At 38.4% G+C, this 22,287-nt stretch overlaps 1 protein-coding gene and 1 long non-coding RNA gene across 4 annotated transcripts in view; one reads left to right on the top strand and one right to left on the bottom strand.

Moving 5' to 3' along the window:
* Positions 1-22,287, bottom strand: part of Bach2 (BTB domain and CNC homolog 2) — a 330,747-nt gene that overhangs the window by 263,440 nt on the left and 45,020 nt on the right. Inside the window, exon 2 of one of the 3 annotated variants that reach the window (XM_047557940.1) lies at positions 13,509-13,736. The exons of 1 other annotated variant lie outside the window; for it this stretch is intronic. The gene's annotated coding sequence lies outside the window, so the exon portion shown is untranslated. Of the gene's footprint in view, positions 1-13,508; positions 13,924-22,287 lie in introns of those variants that run through there. One more of the 3 variants, XM_047557941.1, reaches the window with a different exon arrangement.
* LOC124988458 (uncharacterized) lies at positions 102-15,125 on the top strand. Its single transcript, XR_007109429.1, has 3 exons — positions 102-163; positions 12,524-12,696; positions 13,469-15,125. It is a non-coding gene; the product is annotated as an uncharacterized LOC124988458 (long non-coding RNA).

Raw genomic sequence — 22,287 nt, 5'->3', positions numbered from 1 at the left:
AAGCAGATGAATGGGCTCAGCAGTTCCTTAGATAACACAGGCCTGCTGTTGCCCAAAGCTCCCCAAACAGAAACTTCGGATGCGGGTCCTTTCAGTGCAGAGCTGTGGCTTCCAGGTGAAGGGGATGGTCAGATCCGCTGGCGTGGGGGACAAGGCCCACATGGTGAATATCAGTTTTATGCACTTTGTGTGTGTGTGTATGTATGTGTGTGCGTGTGTGTGTGTGTGTGTGTGTGAGAGAGAGAGAGAGAGAGAGAGAGAGAGCGAGAGAAAGAGGAAGAGAGAGAGACACACACACAGAGATGGGTGCGGCAGGGGGGCAGCCTAGTATAAAAAGTTACTCAGAAAACAGTAGAGTTCAGTGGAGGGAAGACTTGGCTTGTAAAACAGGGGAAAAAAAGTACATTTCCACTACAAAATTACCCTTTTCCCTACCTCCAACGCCAGACATTTTTCAGCCTCCCTATGATGTCACTTCTCCATTCAGAGCCAGCAAAGAGCTAAAAGTCCTTCTTGTAAGTGTATGCCCAGCGCCCGCAGTGGGTATTAAGCACTTAGGTTGGCAATGTAATGACACACTGTAACAATCTGTAATATGAAGCAGTCAGCAAAGCCCTGGCTCTGAAAGCTATTTCTCCCAACCATTAACCATATGTTTGGCTCCTCAGATAGCCAAGCGGGTGTTCCAGCTCACCATCTGGTTTCTATCCACACAAGCAACTGCAAAGCACAGGCTATGTCCCTCTGGAGCTGCGTGTTTCTTTTTCTCTCTTTTCCGCTCTTCCCTTTCCCTTACCTCCTCCCAGCTCCTTTGGTTCCCTCACTAAAGAATTCTCTGCCATTCATCACGTGCAAAGAAAACTTTACCTGACATGGCAGCGGCAGAGCCATTAAGAATGCACAGCTGTATTGTAAACACGCCAGAGGGCCATTTACTATCCGCAGAATCTGTACAAGTCAGTCTCTACCCCCTTCCTCATATCCTATGAGTGCTGACACTTGATCCAGCATGTTAAAAATAGGTGCATTCTTGACAGATCCAGGGGTTGCTGTGGTGCCCTTCACAGTCACTTCATATTCTGAGAGTGGGGCTTTAACACACACACACACACACACACACACACACACACACACACACGCCCTGAGTTTGCCTCTGCATTCAATCTGCCTGACGTCAGTCTCACACAGGATGACATTCCCCTTACTGCAAATAACCAAGCCAACTACAAGATTCAATTCCTTTTTCTGCCCTAAAATACTGGATCCCTGGTGTGTACTTTTTTTTCTGACAGTTTTTTTTCCCCCTTGAAGAGCCCAAATTGAGACATGACACTTTAGAAAAAATACAAGCATTCAGTCATTTTCAACAAATTGATAACTTGCAAAACTTATGCATTCTTCTGTCTGCATTTTTAACAGTAATGACACTGAAGCTATGAACAGAATTTATAGGATTTCCCCTTAATGTTTCCAAAGTATTTATCCTAGATTTTTCTCCTTTGTAGGATTTAGGGTACTTTGTAACCTTTTAAAAGTATATAAAGAGATATCAATACACAGAAATTAGGTCCTTTTTTTCCCATCCCCATAAAAATGTCTACAATACCAGCCCATTTTACTGAATTAGGAAATTAATTTTTTCTCATGTCTAAAAAAAAGAAAAGAAAAAAAAGCTGGTTTCTCACATACCAAGAATAAAAGGATGAATATCATTAAAAAGTGATTAACCAGAAGGTCAGATTTTACCAACAGGGCTGAGCTACAGAGGGTTGTCACAAGGGCTGCTCATTCAGGCTGACAAGGGTACCAGGAAGGTCCCTTGCTGCCCTGCAAACTTCCTAAATCCACTGCCCCTGTCAGTCTTCATTTCCATGATCTGAAATAGGTGTTGTGTTAGCTATTTCTGCTAATAAGGGACATAAGAATTCTGCCGCATGTAGGTTTTAGAGAATGACAGAAAAGGAAATTTTTAATTTCAGAAGCTTTAGGAAGTTTTCCACAGATAATAGGTTATATTAAAGGATGTTTCTGACCCCCAAACCATCAACTGTTAAGATTTCATTAGCCTTATTCCCAAGAAAGATAACAGCAGGATAAACTTAGTAAAAAGAAAGAAAATGTAAATTCCAAACTTCGACGTTTCATAGCTGACTATCTGTTATTTTTAAGCACTGCAGTCTCATTTTAATATAAGGCATTTATGCTTTTCAAAAATATTGGTGCCTGGGCCTACTTCTCTCTGTTCCATTATGCTGGGTGCCTGAGCCAGGCCTGGGCATCAGTAATTTTTAAAAGCTTCCTGGTTTCAGGAATCTTATTCTGTGTGAATTGGCATACTAAAAACCACCTCTTCAAAATCAGAATGAAACCTTGGAATGGAAATACAAATGAAATTTAGGACTAGAACAGTGACTTTCAAATGTGTTTAGAAGTGGAATTAGCCATTTAACAAAAATCTTATGAGAAATCTCTGTAAACAAAATCCATTTAAAGCCGTCATTTATATTGTCATTCTATTCTTTCTCTGTATAATATCTTTAGCTTTTACCATTCAAATTTATATTTTTCAATCATTGTAAGTCACCAGGTAAGAACAAAGAGGCTATCTTATTAAACATAAGATCTGAAAGTGGAGTTAGAGCTGAAAGGTCCAGTCCTGCTACCTCGGCATCTAATTTTTCCCATGCTCAGTGGTTAAAGTGATCAAGGCTTTAATGCGTGTAAAAACAGCAGCATGTGCAGAAGGATTAAATTAATTCATAAATTAATTTTTTTTTCTTTTTGATGCTGAGGATTGAACCCATGGCATTGTGCATGCCAAGCACGTGCTCTACCACTGAGCTACACCCCAGCTCATAGATTAATTTAATAAAGGTCGATTAGATGTCTACTACACACCAGGCACTGCCCTTGGCAGTCATCAGAGGAATAAGTTGCAAACTTTTCCCTTGGGAAGTTTAGTAAAGGAGACCAGTGAGACAAGGCAGCAGGACGGAGGCACCAAGGGATGGCTGCCTGGGGAGGGGTGGCTAATTCTGCTTGAGGAAATGAGGCATAAATTCACCAGCATGGGACAAATAGGTCAAACCTTCAAAGCTGGAGCAGGATTTTTGATGGCTAATAAAGAAATGGAAGGGCATTTCAGGAAGAAGGAAAACAATGTGAAAAAAAATTAAAAGCCAAAAGTATAAATAGGGCTGCTGAGTCTCAGGGTTGTAAGGAATCTGAGGAGGACAGGAAGGGCTGTGATATAGATCAGAAAGGTAACTGAGGCCAAGTGGTAAAAAAACTTTAAATGCCATGATACAGTTTAGACCAGCACTGACCAGCAGAAATACAAAGTAAATCAAACATGTAATTTAAAACTTTCTAGTAGTCATATTAATAAAAGTAAAGAAACTGGAAAAATGAATTTTGGTGATGCTTTTAAGGATGCATTTTAACATGTTATCAACATAAAAATTATTATTGAGTTTTTTCATACTAAGCTTTGAAACAGGGAGTTGACTGTACATGTATAGCACATTTCAAATTTGGACTAGCCACAATTTAAAAGTTCAATAGTCACATGTGGCTAGTGGCTCTTGCATGGACAGTACAGGCTTAGACTTTATCCTGCTGGCAGTGCAGGCCAAAGGTCACTGTTTTGGTCAACTTATTCATCACTGTGACCAAAAGACCTAACAAGAGCAATTAAAGGAGAAGACGTTTATTTGAGGGCTCACACTTTCAGAGGTCTTAGTCCACAAACAGCTAACTCCATTCCTCAGGGCCTGAGGTGAGGCAGAACATCATGGTAGAAGAGTATGGTGGAGGAAAGCAGCTGGGGACATGGCACCAGGAAGCAAAGAAAGACTCTCCTCACAGCAAACAAGATATATACTCTAAAGGCACTCACTCAATAACCCACCTCCTCCAACCACACACTACCTGCCTATAGTTACAAACCAGTTAAATCCCTATCAGTACTAATGCGCTGATTAGTTTAGAACTCTCACAACCCAATCATTTCACCTCTAAGCTTTCTTGCATTTTCTCACACTTGAGTTTTTTTGGGACACCTCATATCTAAACTTGTAACAGTCACGTTCATATTTATTTCATAGAGACTCTGTAACACCCATGTGGAGAAGCAGAGGGAGCACTGGGTCTGGAAAAGGGCTTTTGAGGGTGCTTCTACAAAGCATGCAAGGGATTAAGAGAAGGTCGAAATTTGGACAGAGCAGAGGCAAGAGGATGGCGTGGAAAAGTCAGAGCCTAGAGACATTTCTAGAAAGAATTCAGCTTAAACGGTCCTACGTGAAAGATGAAGGAGAAGGATGTACAGAACCATTAAATATACTCTGTAATCCTAAAATATGTGCTTACAGTGAAAGGTCACTGATCATGTATCCAATATGAATTTCACGGCTCCTTTTAAGCTTGCTTCCCTCTGCAGTGGGATGCAGTGTCATTTAATAAATAAGGGCTGTGTTATCACTGTGAATTAGGCAGTGCCGGGCACTGGAGGCATAAAGTTGAGTGGGACAGAATTCTTATTTTTAAGGGGCCCAAATATAGTGTGGGAGACAAAACCATGAATTACCATGAAGTGTTAGGCATATATATATATAGAGAGAGATGTGCAAGAAGTCTACAAAATGTTACATGAAGTATAACTCAGAATTATTTCGTATAATGTGTTCAATGGACCTTTTAAGATAGTAGGACTTTGAGAGAGCAGGGTCTGTTTAAATTGACATTAAGTGATCCAGTATATGATTTACTTTCATGTTTGTATTGGGTTGCATTATATTAGGAAAATCCTAATACAGATACCTGCAGACATAACTCATTAACCTAATCCTACTCTTGAAACTCAGGCAATTTTTTAGACAGATCTCTTGCTATCTGCTATTCCTACTACTTATCATCTGAAACTCAGAAACCAAATTGGCACAGATAACACTGTATCCTTTGCTGTTGGAACTCACTATGGGAAACTGCATCTGAATTCTGGAAATGAGTGGATTTATCATCAAGGTATAGATGTATTGGAAATTATAATAGTTCCTTTTTTTCTTTTTTTATTATATTTTATTTTTACAGGTTGCATTTTGATTCATTGTACACAAATGGGGTACATCTTTCTGTTTCTATGGTTGTGCATGATGTTTCTTTAACACTTTATAATTTTATGATCTGTCTGAGGCTTACTGAAATGCTTGAAAAAAACCTAGTAGATTTTTTTGGGGGGCTAATTTCAAATTGTAATCACTAATGATAATCTGACAATGACTTGATTTTTTTAAAAGGCAGTCAAGGAGTATCCAAAACACAGAGTTGAGTATTCATGACCCTGTAATAGCATATATGTCAATAAGTGGTGTGTACTGTATTCATATATCATAAAAGTGACTATTAATCCATGCAGAAGCATGCAGCCTTCAGAGGCTCTGAAGCCCTGTCTGCCATGTAATCGAGCATGCTGAATAGGTATGACAGGAGAATTCACCTGCTCAATTTATGACTGGGTTGGAATCTAAAAATCACTGCTATAAAACTTCTTGATTCATTATCTATTTATAAAGAGTCCAAATATATACACCAAAATAGCAAAAATACTTTATTTCAAGATTAATTTGACAATCCAATTTAATGTGCAGGTGGTCTGAATGTGTTAAAATATGGGGTATAACACATTTAAGCGTGTATGTTTTTAAAATCATAGTTATGAAATTAGTTTTAATTTTTTTTTTAAATGAAATGCGAGTTACATGTTTGCAAAACCTGTCAAATCTCAAATCTTCCACAGGACAGTCTGAAGACCACTGACTTAGGGACTTGGAGATTAAAATGTAAAAATAAGAGCAATCATTTGATACATCTAGCTCACCAAATCATTTGCAAGCTTAAGCCAAGAGCAGAAACCATCTTTTTATTATCCTAAAAGCAGTGAAGTTGAGAAATAAAACCAAATAAAGGATTTTATGATTCCTTAGTAAGTTAGAATTCCAGGGGCTGGGGCCAATATTTGAGATACATTATTCATTTCTCAGTGTTGTTCATTCATTAATTCATTTCGCAATTTATTGACCTACCACTTACCAGGCATAGAGATGTGGGATATATCAATGAAGACAACAGACAAAATTCCCACTTTTGTGGAATTGAGAGTCTAGTGGGGAAAGACAGGCAATAAACACAATTAAGAGTCATAATAACGAATACATTTTTGTTACTCGGTAACTAGTGCAATGAAAAAAAATGGAGTTAGAGGAACTGGAAGTATGGAGAAGTAGGAGGAGGAAGGCTGTAATCTTTAATAGGACCGTCAGGGTGAGCCTCATCAAGAAGGTGCTTGTGGAACAAGGACTTGAAGGAGTGAGAGATAAGCCAAAAGGATATCAGTTAGAGCAGTGGTTCTCCAAGGGTGGCCCCAGCATCACCTACAAACTTGCCACTGGCTCAGAAGCACTGGTGTGGGAACCTCTCAGTCTGTTTTGGGAAATTTTCCAGGTGATTCTGATGTACCCAGAGTTTGAGTACCATTCAAAGCTTGAAGTCCTTTGAGTAAAGGCCCTAAGAGAGGAACATGTCTAGAATACAGACATGGGAAGAAACCAGGTGTCTGGAAGTGACAGGCCAGAGGACAGTGGTGGAGATGAGACAAAAGAGGCAGGGCAAGCCAGAGCATGAACAGCCTTAAGGTCATCGTGAGAGTCCAAGTGAGAAGTCACTGCAGGGTTGCAGGCAGAGCAGTCACATGGCTGCCATATTTTAAAATGTTCACACTGTTTGCTGTGTTGAGTGGAAGTACCACATTGCTTGCCTCGGGAGAAGACTCTTTCATTTTTAAATTCCACTTTGGGCACTGGTATGCTGCTAACTGTTTAAAAACAGGCTGCGAGGGTGGGGAGCTCTGATCTGTCATGTTTGCCAATTTCCATGGTATAAACACTTCCACTATGGTTGACTCTGAGCTGCCAAAATGACTCACTGAGCACAGAGCAGTGAAGAGCACAACTGATGTAGTACTGCTTTAGGTCCCAATGTCACACTGCCATTAACACTGAAAAACAATGGGGAATCTTGTAAATCAGGTTAAAAAGATTGATGTTCTTTTATGAGTCCATGTAAATGCAGTGTCTTCAACTAGTCTACTACAGTTAATCAAATACAGACCTCCCAATTCCTTAGAATTTGATATAAAGATAATATATTACCTTCACCTAAAGAAAACTGCATTAGTATTAAACCCCAATTTCCTTTACTTGAAAAAATCTATTTAACTTTAGCTGAGGCTCATCTGTCACTGCATTTCCCCTCCTACTATAAATAATATTTTATACCCTCAAAAAGTATACTGACTAGGATTCTGCCATGTGGAATACAGAGAGGCTGTTACTTCAAGAGCTTATGCAAATCCCAGCAGGCCATCAACGAGTGTGTGTGCACTACAAGAACAAAAGTTTGCATTTATTTGGAGATGAAGTTTATATAAGGCCTTCATCTGGTTGATTTGCCATTAAGAAACTTTCCTTAGCCTTGTGGAATGTCCGTATTTCTGCCAATCAGATTTCAGTTTGTGAATAACATTTTAAAAGTACAGCACTTTCTATCAAGAAAAAGACATTCTGTGGACTCTGAATAAACAGAAAATGTGCTCCACGCATTCTCCCGTCGGCATGGTCCCTGAGCAGTGTACCACCCACACTCAGACCCCAGGCAGGCAGAGCAGTAAATGTGCATAAACTCACACTCCTGTAAAACAATGGGGTCTTTCAGGCCTTACAATCTTGTGAAGAAACAGGCTGAAACGTCATGGGAAAAATTAGGAAATATCGAAGGAAAACAGCTCACAAAATGAGGGGTGGAACCACTTGCTCACATGTTCTAATTCCTGAACAAAGAGAAACAACCATGACAGCCCCCTGCCTGCTCTGACCCTTCCATTTCAAAAGAGAAGCATCCTAACCCCCTTTTCCTTTCTTTTTCTTGGGGATTTACAGCAGCAAGACACAGGCAAGACATCAGAATGAGAAATTTTTAAACCTAAGGAGCAGAGTTAATTTCAAAAGCTTTACCCTCAGAAAAGCATAATAACCAACCCACACTACCAGCCTTGTTCTATAATCCAGAATACCAACACAATTACAGACCAACTGGACTTCAACAACCACACAAAGGGAAATAGAAACTCCTAATATACTTTTTAAAAAAAATTTTTAAGCTCTTTTTGCTATTAAATCTAACACAAGAGCTAGCTCCACCTCAGCAATCCTCCTCATTATCTGCCATACCCAGTTTACACTTTGCACAGCAGCCGAGCTAGTGGTCTGGTAGCCTGTAATGCTCCACTTCCCACCCCCTAGCCTTTGCCAAGAGTTTCTGCATCGCTATGATACGTGTCTCCTCTTACCCACCAAACAACATCTCTTGATTTTAAAAGTCGTGGTTTAAGATCTACCTACTGTTCTTGACTGGTCAAGTACATCTGCAAACTTATCAACATGAAAGTTACTCTTCTGCTTTAACATACTTTTATAATCCAACTCTATTTTCCAGTTGGTTATGTTAATCTGATTTTACTAAACTCCCTGAGGATAAAGGCTGAGTCAATTCTTCCTCACCTGATCTCCAACTTTCTACCATATCGCTATCTCTAAGATATTATCAACTCTTTAGCACCATAGGTTTGCTGCCTGTTGCCTCCCAAGAGTGACTCTGATAGTCGAAACTTTTGGGAAAAGAACCATAAAGTATGTGGAAGGGGTGTTTATTTTGCTTTTTGAAGAATAAATCAACATGCATTAAAACTATAAAAATGCTTTTAAGGGTAAAAGAACTTAGAAAGAAATGCACTACATAGCAAAAAATAAGAAGAGTCAAATGAGGGCTCTAAACATCCCACCGCACAGGTCACATCCCATTCTAATAAAATCAGAATGTCTGGAGCAGAAGCCAAGTATTTATAGTTTTTATAGCTCTCCCAGGTGATTCCAATGTGCATCAAAGTTTGGAACTCAGACTCTACTGGTAGGTTTTTTTCTTTCTTTTTTGGTACTGGGGATAGAACCCAGGAGCACTTAACCACTGAGTCACACTACCAACACATTTTATATTTTATTTAGAGACAGGGTCTCACTAACTTGCTTAGGGCCTTGCTAAATTGCTGAGGCAGATTTTGAACTTGTGATCCTCCTGCCTCAGCCTCCTGAGCTGCTGGGATTACACGCATGTACAGTTTATACTAGTAGGTTTAGTTCACTGACGAAAGAGCACAGCTAAGATTAAAGTTGGTGCTGGTGATGAGCAAAGGTTAACTTTGACACATCTTAGTGCAAAATCATTACTCAGTTAAAAAAGAAACCTGTTCTCTCATCTTCATAATCTGGTGCATTCCATAATCTTTAAAAGGCACTCAATGAACTTGTGGTTTTGGGATTCAGACTAGGAGAAGGAAACTAGGCATGGATTGTAGGCGTGGTCTCTGAAAAGAACAGTAACTGGAATGTTGCCCATTGTGCTATCAAAGGGCTGATCAGTCTCTTGCTACAGGTTATTCAGATGGATAACTCCAGTTGTCCATCAAAGGCAGTGGTTCTGACTGCTTATTTGCAAACTCAAGTCCAGACAGCAACCTCTGACATTTTGACTAGCCTGGAGTGGGGCCCCAGGATTCCTGTATTTTTCAACAACCTCCCAGGTGACTGTTATATGTGTGGAAAAGCACAGGCAAAGAGGTTATAAGAAGGAGCTCCAAGGCCATGCTATGTGGGCTCAACTCCCTGCTCCATCAATTACTAGCTATGGCTCATTTCCTTATTTGAAAAAACGGATACAACTGATAACCTCTCATTTGTTGTGAGGCTTAACTGATGTAATCCACTTATCTACCTCACTGTATTATGTTGAGTATTTGACATAACACTTGATATGTAGTAAATGCTCAATTTTATACATGCCGCATTCTTGCATATCTGTGTGTGCATGTGTATTTGTTATAAGTACTAAACAGCATGGAGTATATAACATACTGAGCGCTGTTTCCATATAGAAAATGCTCAGTAAACATAAGCTCATCTGATGCTGTGGTGGTGGCTGTGGGGTAGCTTTCTGCAATGGCTGTCTTCTTTCTGGCATTTCATCCTAAGCTTACCACACAGCAATCTTAGTTTCAGCAAGCCACAATTAGAAAATCTAAAAAATTATGGTGGTGGGGAGGAATCCTTTTGTTCTCTCTTTTAATGATAAGAAGGTTCCACTAACCATGACAAATAGTTCTGCTGCAAAGTAATGATGGAAAGGTGGGCTTACAGGCAAAGAGCAGTGTGGAGACCAGGTTCTGCCTGGCGAGATAATAAATAGTATAATTTGACAACTAGAGGAAACTCAACCCCCTCATTTCCTAGGAGGAACCCAGAGTGGAAATGTGTTTTGTTCAAAATCACACTGTTAGTGGCAGAACTGGGATCAGATTGAGGAATAGACCTCTTTAGTTTCCATATGGCTTTTGCTGGTTATCCCTGGTGACGAGGTGTCTCTGAGATGCACATTAGCATACAGAATACAAAATCTTTGTGAATAAGGCCTACATGAGGAATGAGGTACCATTTCCCAACTGCCTCTTTCCACACTCTGCCCAATTCCCTGCTCTGGTCCAAATTCCACACCCTGCAGGCCATTTCCGGCTGAGATGAAGGATATGGAGCACTAGAAAGCAGCTGTGGTTTGCTTTGTGGCCAAATTGTTTTCTTAGGGATGTTTAGTTCCAATTTTATAACATAAAACAATTATAAAAGCATTTAACTTCACAACTTTCTATTATATAGGACTGTTCAGGGATGTACATATATTAAGGGATACTTGTATACTTTTTATCCACTGGCCAACGACAGGAAATCCTGTCTTTCAATTGCTGAATCTTGGACTACTCCGTCTGAGTATTTTTGCTGACAAATGTGACCTTGTTTAGGTTCTGCAGGAATTTAAATATTCTCTCAATGTCATTTCTACTTGACCTTAGCAACATGACCAAACTGCAAATTCAAATGCCATTGAGTAAAGGTACAACATTTGCATCCTGTTACCAAACTGCCTGCCAATTCCAATCCAGTGACCCGGGGGCCAGAACCTAATCCAAAAGATTACAAAGCAACATACTGATGAGTTGTCATGGCAACCCCTAGATGTCAGATATTACATGTCCCAGGGCTGCAAATTCTCATTTTTAATCTACTCATATCCTAGTATTTCATGTATAACAACCAACTAAAATGCAATTTGATATGTTGGCTGCCAAACATAATAAGAGATGCCACTTGCTATTATGGCCAATAATAAAAGACTTCTAGTTGCTTCTGTTTCAAAGATACAGCAAATGACTGTATTCTAAGTCCATTGGGCTGGTCCTCAAAGAGAGGCTATTTAGCCAGACTTCCTCCATTTTTATTTAATTAGTCAATATTTAAGACAGCCTAGGATATGAAAAGCCCTTTAGTGAAAGTCAGGCATTGTTATTTTCTACACAGGAGGAGATGGGCTGATCTTCAAACTTTCAATAGACACAGTATATCTGTGTCTGACTATCTGCCTATGATCCCAGCCTTCCAAGGGTGCCTTGCAAGATTTTCAATTCCTTATAGAGGAAACAGAAGTACTTCTTACTGAAATTCAGGCAATCAAAGCATTTTGATTTAAATCAGAAATTTCTAGCCTTTTCACATTCTGTATCAATTCTCCAGGAATGGCCTTCATTTTAGATATAATGGGGTCAAGATTCATGCCCGCAAGTGTTACTTGTAGCCTTGGTTAAGAATATCTGGGGGCAGGCCAAACCCTAAGACAGCCGGGAGCTCTTAAAACAGATGCAGGTAGATCTCTCTTGCAACTCTCATTAGTTAAGAAAGCATTAAAATCATCTCTGCAAATCACAAAAGTGATTGCTAGAGGTGTGTGTTTACTTTTATTTTCCCTGATCATCATTTAGCAGAAATGTTAATGGGAAAAGAAATGTGCATTAAAGGAACAACAGGCCCAGAAGGAAAGAGAAATGAAGACACAGATAACGCACAAGTTTTATTATCAGTCAATAACCCAGGAGACACAGGATAGACCACACATACAGATTTTTTTTTTTTAATTTTAAAAAGAAGTGGAATAGGTATGCAGAAGACTGCAAGCCAACAACTTTATCCAACACTAACCAATACCTGTGGAGTGACACATTATTTTTCTGCTAAAATTTTAGGAGAACTTTCTCCTTTTAAATTTCAAGAATCAATTTCCTTGACACTTCTCTTTCCATCTTCACAATAGCTGCCAGAAAAGTTCAAAACCACACTTAATGGCCTGTCTCCACTAAGTTCTTAAGTAGTCTTTTGACATCTCTTACTAATTCCTAGCCTCATTTTCTTACTTTTTGTTATCTGCCTTAATAGGGTGTATCTCTGGATTCAAATTAAATCTTTTTGCGATAATGTGGGGTATTATTCAATAGCTTTCATTAAGCCTCAAATGTTTATGGTGACTTCTCTTCTAGGCCAACTCTCTTTGATCCATGAGATGGGAGACTTCATGCTTAAACAAAAAATTGTTTCAGTTCACAGAGAAGCTGAGACAACATCACACTGTCATTTTTGTTTTAATCACATTTTGAATTTACAAGCTCAATTTAAGAAGAGAGCTATGATAGGATGTTGGGACCATGATGAGGTGAGAAACCACATTTTTTTTTTTTTTTTTAACTTGGGGCTTACACTCATGACTTTGGGCAGCACACCCAATAGACAAATTCTCTGGGGTAAAGTATTTTCTGTACTATCAGCCAATCATTTTTTTCCAGATGAGAATGTCACTTCTGCAGACCTATACCGATGCCTTCTCTGTGTACGACCTCAACCTACCTTAGATGGGTCTTGTTTGCTTCTGTTTGCCAGTGCACACAGGCTGCCAGTCCTACTTCACCCCCACTCCCCCAACCCCGGGAAAATACACTTGCCTATGTATAGTGCTAGCCTGAAAGGACATAGATTTAGGTTTAATTTTTTGTATGCTTCACTGGTGTATAAGCCCAGACAAGGTTTTAAGCTCTATGAGTTTCAGGTAACTTGTCCAAAAATTGGAAATAATAAAGTAAGTCTCTTTGGGGATTTATGTGAAGATTAAATTAAATAATGATAATGGGATCCTTAGCAAAATAATAAAAGTACTCAACATTCAATAAGAATCAGTTATTAGTATTAAAATAGTTATATAATGATTCTTTAAAGTAGTAGGTGGCCAGGGTAACCTTATGGTCTTTATAAGCTTTACAGACTCATGGGAATATTTTCCCACGATCATTTCAATCCCCTGTGAACAGAGAGGATGTCAGCCATAGCCCTGTGGTCCAGGCACAGACATCACCCCTGAGTAGAGGGCAAAGACCTCCAACCCTCTGGTATGAAATTACACCTCGCTAAACATGTAGCATTTACATTTTCAGAGACTCAATGAGTGCCTGAAGAGTTGGACTCAGAATTTACCTGTTCATCTGAAGAGCCTGCCTTCTTTGAGCTTCACTGGCAGAGCGACAAGATGAGAGCACTCCCACTTCTTATCACCTTCTTTATCAGCAACGCTGATGCCTACACAAGGGTATTCTGGGCTGCGCAGATTGGGGAGCCGGTGATGTAGTTATGTTTCCTGGAAATACAGGTAGCAACTTCCTGTGGCTTCCTCTGTTTTTGATGTAAAGATGAGCATATGTAACACTAAACACATCAAGGATCAGAACTTCAGTCAGTGGTAGTGTAAATGCTGAAAAATACTGTCATTTCCTCATAAACATATGCAGAAGCACAAAGTATAGGCCGTCTATGCAGAGCTGGTTCCCCAGTGAGAGCTCATACAATAAACTGGGGCAGTGACAACAGCTTAAACTGACTTTCCATGCCTGAGCATGCGTCTGTGTCTTGCTGCTTGAATCACTGAACATTTCCATGCACTTACTTGCTTACACAAGTGATCAAGAACCAAAATTTCCCTAAAGGTCAATGTTTTGCATAAAAATTAGTCTAAAAAAGGTCTGGTCTGTTTACAAGGTCTTCAGTCAAGATTTCTCCAGAATTTGGGGCCAGGTCAGTAAAAGGTCACCCCCTGAAGTGGAAAGCAGTAAAATTTTCAAATGAACTAAACTGTTTACACAACCGTCCTAAAAGATAGTTTAGAATTAAATAAAGTAAAGCATACTTCGGTTGGGAAGGTGGTCACAGTGTTCCTGAGAACTACAATAAACAAAGAAAATAATATCTTGGCCATTGATACCATAACCTGATGAAGAAAAGTTGGCAGAAACAGGATGTACAATCTGCACAGGGTTTATACAAATCAGAGTGCACCGAAATGGTTTGGGACACAGGAACACTAGTGTTGAATCCCACCTTTGCCGCTCACTAGCTGAATGGCAAGTTACTCTGCCTCTGGAAACTTCCACTTCCTCACAGGATTTGTGTTTGTCTATCACTGACTCCCTTCCCTTTGTGAAAAACTGCCCTTCCCGGCCACCATCACAAGCAGCCTCTTGGCCCAAAGACAGTTGTTACAGGACACAGTTCAATCTTTTTTGCTTACTCTGTTGCTTGTAACCAAAAAAGTCTTGGTTAAACACTTTGTTTGCAAAAGTTGCTGTGACAATTTAATGAAGTCACATAACAAAAACACAGAAATGCTGGTTAAATTCCTCGAGAGTAGGTTAGTATGTGACTAATAGCTTAGTGCTTGAGTCCAGCTGGATGAGCTCTCTTGAGGGGAGCTGAGATTTGAACCCTATATTTCAATTCTCAGCTTCTTAGGTTGTAAAAACAGGGCCAATAACCATCACTGGGTTGTGAAGACTGAGTGGAAATAAAGCACTCAGCACAGTACCTGCCACACACTGGACATTCTTACGACTCCAAAGGTAGAACTGCTCAATGCTGTTAAGGACTAACATTTGTGGATCTAAAGAGAACGTAACAACCAAGAGGATGTGGCCTGAGCTAATGACACACATCAGTTGTGGTGCCTGATCTCAACTCTTTCTCCTCTTTCTCATTTTGGAGGGATACAGAACATATGAGTTATGAATTAATTTCTCACAAATTCAATTATGTCAATTCTTGAATGTCTCATCTCTGTAAAAGAACTAATAAAACTGATTTTGGTTTCATGATTGTCCATCAGAGATATGTCCTTATAAGCAACCCGCCAGTCCTCACTCTTGTTGAAATCTAACTGCAGTTTGAGCCAATTAAATGCAGCTTCTCCTTCAGGAACTCTGCTTCCTGTATGATATGACCACTAATTCATTCATCCATATAATAAACATTTACTGAGCATCAACTATGTGTCAGCTGCTGGACAAAATGCAAGTAAAAAATTGTCCTCATCTAGTGAGCAAGGCAAGTCAACTAACCTCTGGAAACAGTGTGCTGGGACAGAGAGGTTCCTGAGGCCTGAGGAGAGTATAAGGTGGGACCGAGAAAGAGTTTGGACACTTGGCACAAAGCATGTGAAAAATCAAAGGTTTGCTACAGAATGGAGAGGTGGAGCAGGTAGGAGCAGTAAACTGAAAAGATATGTAGGTCCTTGACATTCTGGATCTCATTTTAGAAGCCCACATGAACTTGGAAGTATTGAGAAAGGCACTCTAAGTTAAATATTCATTCCTCCTCAGCAAGAACTAACTGTTATTACATCCCACTATATCTAACAGACTCAGAGACATCCTGGCTTCTCTGCCATCTTGGTAGACCATGTGAAATTTCCTGACAGCTGGAACCAGTGTAGTTTTATTTCTTCAGTAGCTCTGTTTCCTGCCGCTTTACCTTAAAGAATGTTTTTACCCTTCAAGTTTAACCAGATAAATGCCAAGAACATGGCTATAACATCAATGCTGTCAGTGAGCATCCATTTTATATCACAAGACTATCTGACTACATCTCTTTGGTTTGTGAAATGATGGGCCTTGGAAAAGGCAGAAAATTTCTCAAAAAAACCCAACAGTGGACTTAATCTTAAAAATCACATGCAATAGAATCCCTTCTGTACCACTGTTTACACAGTCAGTTTTTCTGAATGAACCTATTGGGAAATAACAAGTGATCTGAATAAATGAGTCGGGAAGTCCATTGTATGTGTCACATACAACCTCCCACAAGGACAAGAGGCTACAAAGAGGGTTGGTTTAATTCAGGTCACAACTCCATCAAGGCAGAGACTCAAGGCCCTGGTGGATAACAAAGACAGGATGGAAGAGAAGTAAAGAAGGATATCTTACAAGGTTCAAAAGGAGAGCAAATAAATTTTAATTTTAAAAGGATGTTTGTCATCCTAGAAATGAACATCCAATCCAACATTTATTTCTATATATAAATGCCAGGAAACAATCAGGAAGTCAGATCTTTTTTTGTGTTTTAAACAAATTAGCACTTATCTGGTCTCATTAGTGGTTTAAACTAAATTTTCAAAACTATGAGCTTGTTCCTTAGCCAAATATATTCATGCATAAGAATGAAGTTATACTCTATATGAATCTAAGGGAATTTTACAATAGTCTCAAAACCCCATTAGGGAGAAAATGTATCTATGTCTCTATTTATCTGTCGATCATCTGTCCATTCACCTATTTGGCCATCTAGTTAGAAAGATAACTTAAGGAACTCCTTGAAACTCTCAGACAAAAATTACAGGAAGACACATACTAGCCAGACACATTTTGATAGTGGTTGCTATAGAAACAAGTGGGTAGATTTCATTTCCGCAGTTTTGCCTCTGATAAAATATTAAATTTCTTAGGAGTATTTGCATAGGCACACAATAGAAAAACGGCTGGTGTCCAACTGAATTATATACTTTAAAATTATTTAAACTAGTTCTACTTTTTGGTTACTAATATCTATAAAGAAAAAAATTATCATCCTTAATAAGTGATTTTTAAAGCTCTTCCTCTGCCTCCCTATTGTTTCCTACTGGGAAGAAGCTGAAATAAGGGTAGTGAGGACATAAAACAGGTTGGAACACAAAGCAGGATCTAAGGTAACCGGTTTTGTCTTGCTTGAGAGCAGCTCCCGACGGCTTTCCAACCACGGGTGCTAACATCCTCCAGGTCAACTAAGCAGACAACCGCCCTGGCCACTTGTTTTCAATTAGACTATTACTTATATCTCATTTTCTATGACAAGAGGGTTCTTTCTCACAGTGTAAGAAGTGATGACACACTTCCTTCTTGGGAGACTGAGAACTGTACCATTGCTGTGTAGCTCTCATCCGGTGTCTCCTTTTCATTTATATTTAATAAGGCACTTGCTGAACCAGAGCCTGAAAAGCACATGCTGCATTTCCTATTTTAAAAAACTAAGAGAAATTACACATTTTAACACAGGAACAGCACTGTAAAGTTAAACAACCACTAACTCAAATGCTGATTCCAATGTGTAAGCAGCAGCAGCTAGCTGCTGTACTATATTTTTCTGACTGAAAGCCACCAGGATGTTCATGGATCAATGCTAAAATGACATTTGGATTACAATCAGTAGACAACCCAGTATGTCTGAGTGTCTGACTACTGCTGGACCTGGCCTCTAAGATGTCCACGAGCCACAAACTTGGTGATCTTTGAAACAGGGGCTGGTGGATTTAGTTTTCTGTCAGCTGGGAATGTGTTGGCATTAAACCAAGAAACTCAGCCTCCTTAAAACAATGAATTCAGCAACAATCCTGACTTCCCAGACTTACGAAGTAAATCACATTAACAGCTGAGAGAAGGCTATGAACTTTCTGTTTGAAGGTCAACTAGAAAAGAAAACAAGAGAAAGATCAACTAAAAATGTCATGGGCAAGGCTGAGCCAGGTGCTGGCTCTGGAATTATAGCCAGATCCCAGTGAGAAATTAAAGAAACAGAGCCACCATCCTAAACAGCATTTTGTGATTCCCTTTTTGCTTTAAAAGTTATATAAATGATTATGTGCAAACACTTCAATCTTTATATCTATGGTTAGATATGACTAAGATAGAAATTTTATCTATGACTAAGATATGATGATTTATCTCTAGTGGGATCATAGGTCATGTTTGTTTTTCTGTTTTCCCCAAACTCAGTAGTGACATGTATGATTTCTACAGTGAGTAAGAAATATATATATATATATATATATATGTATATGTATTTATACGCATATATATGACATAAATGTATACATTTGCTATTTAAATTTATATGCACATCTATGTGTATAGATGTATATATTTACTATTTACAAAATTTAAAACCACCACACAAGAATTAGTCAAACAGTGGGACAATTAGAAAAGCAAATGTAAAGGATGCTCACATCTCCAATTTTTTTTTTCTCAAATATTTTCTACTCACAGTGGTTGAATCTGTCACTGTGAGTAGAAAATATTTGGGAAAAACATCCTGGTGGCTTTCAGAGTGCTGGCTATGGACAGTCAACCCCACAGCAAACCTCTACCACTATCTCAGACTTGCTAAGCAAAATAAAGACATGAAAAAGAATCTTACAGAAGAAGAATGAAACTTGAAGGGAAGCATTTCCATGTTATTATAAAAAATATAATAAATTATATTATTTGAGTTAAGTATTTAAAAAATTAATCTTATAGGTCACATACATATACTAACTTTAAAAAGTTCTATTCATACTAGTTATGGACGAGGTCCACAAAAAGATGACTTCAAACCATTTTGGAGTAAATGAAAAAAATACTGTGTATTTTCCAATACTATATTTTTTCAAAAATATGAAGATGTTTAACATGTTCATCCTTTTGAAAATTAATTTTGCCTCACAAAAATGGGAAATAGGTTTTAAAGTAATTCCAACATCAACAGAGGAGGCAAAGTAAATGCACACAAAAGTTTAATTTTAATTAAGAATTTTAAATGTATTTATATGACAATGAATTTCTCAAGCATCTTAAAAACATTTTGGTTTGCAGTAGGATTATATTCATGATACTGAATCAGGATTTCTCTAAATACCCTGCCACTGTCTGCTTTATTAGATTAAGAAAAGGAACACAAGGAAAAAATACTAGTTTTCAACCCAGCCCCTACTGTAATATAATAGAACCTTACAACAATCTCACATTAAATAAGGAAAGATGTAGTTCAAAAGACTTAGCTATTCATAACAAAATAAGAAATCAAACTGTCTTTCAGAAACTTGGTCTACACAAAATCAACTATTAATCCTTGGCATGTAGACCATGGGCTTTGTGGAGTATTTGGAGTAGACGCCCATAGCACAGTAGCATTACCGTGCCAGGAACCATGTTCCTCCCTTCTGCATCGCAAACATCAGTAGGCCACAAGATGGCAACCAGATGTCAATACTACCTTCAACTAAACAATGAAGAAGAGAAATCTGCTAGCTTTTACTAAAATAACGTAATACTATTTCCAATATCAAATAGATATTATATTTGAGATCATGGAAAAAATGCCTAATGATTGCAATAGTGAAAATCAGTTGGATTATTATATTGATTTTTGTTGCTATTATTTTTGTTATGATTTTAGACCATATAGTTTTATCCTGATAACAGAAGAAAACATTAATTTTCCAGTGAAGACATTTTCTGACTAGCATTATGATCTTCCCATTTGTATATACTGCCCATCTATCAGAAGTAACCCCACAGGTTCATATATATATACCCACTTACAGACTCTACCACTCACAGACCCAGATGTTCTGGGCAGTCCTCACAGAAGCTGCCTGTGCTAGCTACTGGGACCACCATCTCATACCTATTTGGCATATCCCATGTTCGTTGTCCTGCTGGACCTGACATCTCTCTAAAAGCTGCTTCTAACTATCTCCCTGAGCTCTCATTCATTTTCATGGATCCTTCCTACTCCAGGTGAACTTCCTTAGCTGATGAAATTAAGCAAGCAAGAACACTGATGAATAAACAATGCCTAATGTGAATTTTGCTTTAAAAATAGATTTTAGGGACTTTTTCATAAGCTACCAAAAACCAATTGTTTTTAAGTATTGTGAACTCCTCCATAATATTATATATTGTAATCATATATTATGTAATATTATATATTATATATTAAGACAATAAACAACATATACACATATATCTCCTTCATTAAATACATATGCATATATGTGAAACATCCAGGGGAAAAAAGTGGGGAAGGAAGAGGTGGAAGTAAAGCTGGAAGAGGTGGAGTAATGAATGGGAAAACAGAGTCATTACGCTGGAAGAGCGTAAAAAGGTCCCTCCCTCAACCCAGTGTGCAGACAGCCAGAAATCACTGAGCCAAAATTAACTTAAATGCATATAAACCTGAGGGTTGAAATTTTATTCTGTCTTTTTTTCTGAACCTCTACTCATTCTCCTTGTTCTTTAATCTGTATAAAACAGATATGAAGCAGATAAATTACTGTACTTCTATAATTATAATAGCTACAATGGAGATGATCAAATTTTAAAAGTTAAATATCTACTTTTTTGTGGTACTGGGGATTGAACCCAGAGGTGCTCTACCACTAACCTATATCCTCAGCCCTTTTCATTATTTTATTTTGAGACAGGGTCTCGCTAAGCTGCCCAGGCTGACCTCAAACTTCTGATTCTCCTGCCTCAGTCTCCTGAGTCACTGGGATTACAGGCAAATGCTACCATGCCCTGCAAAATATCTATTTTAAATATAAAATGTCCCACACTTTTTCTTTCTGTCATCCTGAAAACAATATTCTCCACCAATCCAAAAAACTTAGTTTCATCCTTCAATATCTGCTCAGAAGTCTTCAAGACAGGTTTCATCAAGTTTGCAACCAAAGGAAAAAAGTTGTGTATGTTGGTGTCAAGCTCCCTCGGTCTGCCCCAATTCTTCCTTGTTGACTGATGCAGCATGGTGTACTAACATACCTTCATCTGAACTACAAGTTCTCTTAAAACCCATTATTGTCAAAAAAATCATTTACTTAGTTAACTCTTTGTAAAATTACCCCTAGTTTAAAAAAATAGATATGTATTAAAATTAGGATTTATAAAAGATGAATTAGATAATATAAATGGATTTATTATAGGATTATTTTAAGTAGAATACCATCAGGAATATTATAGTGAAATGTAATTCACAAAATAGTTCTTGACAAACTTTCTAGGAACACAGATAAACCATAAAGCAGAGTTCTTTGGCTGATACACCAATGTGGCAGTTAAATAGAATTTGATCAGGAAAACAAAAATTTACACTTAAATCATTAGGTAGCATATGGGGAAGCAGTCAAAAGAATCTAACAAAGTTCCATGTCAGATTCCTTTAAGTGTGCACAGAAAGCATATTGGTCAATTTAGGATACCTATTAACAGTCAAGTTTTTGATATTTTAAACATGAAAAAGCCTTCAAAGATCAGGTTTCTATAAAAATGTTTTTGCTGTCTTTACCTTTATGATAAAGACTAAGGTTGAGACCACATATAGAGAACTGAACTCTGTTCTACTACTGTCACAGACCAAGGCTACAGTTTGAAAGGATGAGGCTTTCTGCTCTCCCTGGAAAGGACAGTTGCAATGTTTTAGGCATGAAAAACATTAAAACAAGAACAAACTTATTAAGAGACACTGAAAAGAAAAATTAATACCCTTGCTGTACAATTCCAAGTAATTAAAACCATTCTTTTCTGAATGTGGAGGAACTGTCCACTCCTCCAAAGGTCTATAGTCGCCACCTGTTCTTTCAGTCTCATTTCTTCACCGTCACCCACTTTATGCCTCAGTTAGAGAGGGTTAATTGTTATTCCTGAAATGTTTTCCCATTTCTACACCTTTGCCCAAGTGGTTCCCATGCCTAGAATTTCCTCCCTCGTAGCTCCAACTGTAAAAGTTTTGTCCATTCTTTGAGTAGCATTTCAATCTCTGTTTTATCCAGGATGCTTTCTGATGTCCTTAGTCAGACAGTATTCCTTAATTTGTATTCCTATAGCATTCTTTGCCTTTTTAGAGAGTGATTTTATCCTCTTTTATGTTATATTCACTATATTCAAGTGTATATTTGTCTTAATCTGCTGACTAAGGATTAGGGAAGGCTCCTCAGAGGATATGATGCTAAATTGAGAGTAAAGGATGAACTAGAGTTAGAAAAATAAAATTATGTGTGTGTTTTGGAGGTGTGTGTAGGCATTTCAGGAAGGAGGAGCAGCCTAGGAAGAGCCCAGTCCCTGGTGAGAGTGGCTCATACAAAATCAATAAAGGGAGGTGGCCAGGTGAGACTAGAGCACCTGGGCAGGGGCCAGAT

The sequence above is a fragment of the Sciurus carolinensis genome, chromosome 7 (assembly GCF_902686445.1).
Source record: "Sciurus carolinensis chromosome 7, mSciCar1.2, whole genome shotgun sequence".
Taxonomy (NCBI): domain Eukaryota; kingdom Metazoa; phylum Chordata; class Mammalia; order Rodentia; family Sciuridae; genus Sciurus; species Sciurus carolinensis.
Note: the sequence above shows the minus strand (reverse complement) of the source record. Positions and strands in the feature narration are given on the sequence as shown.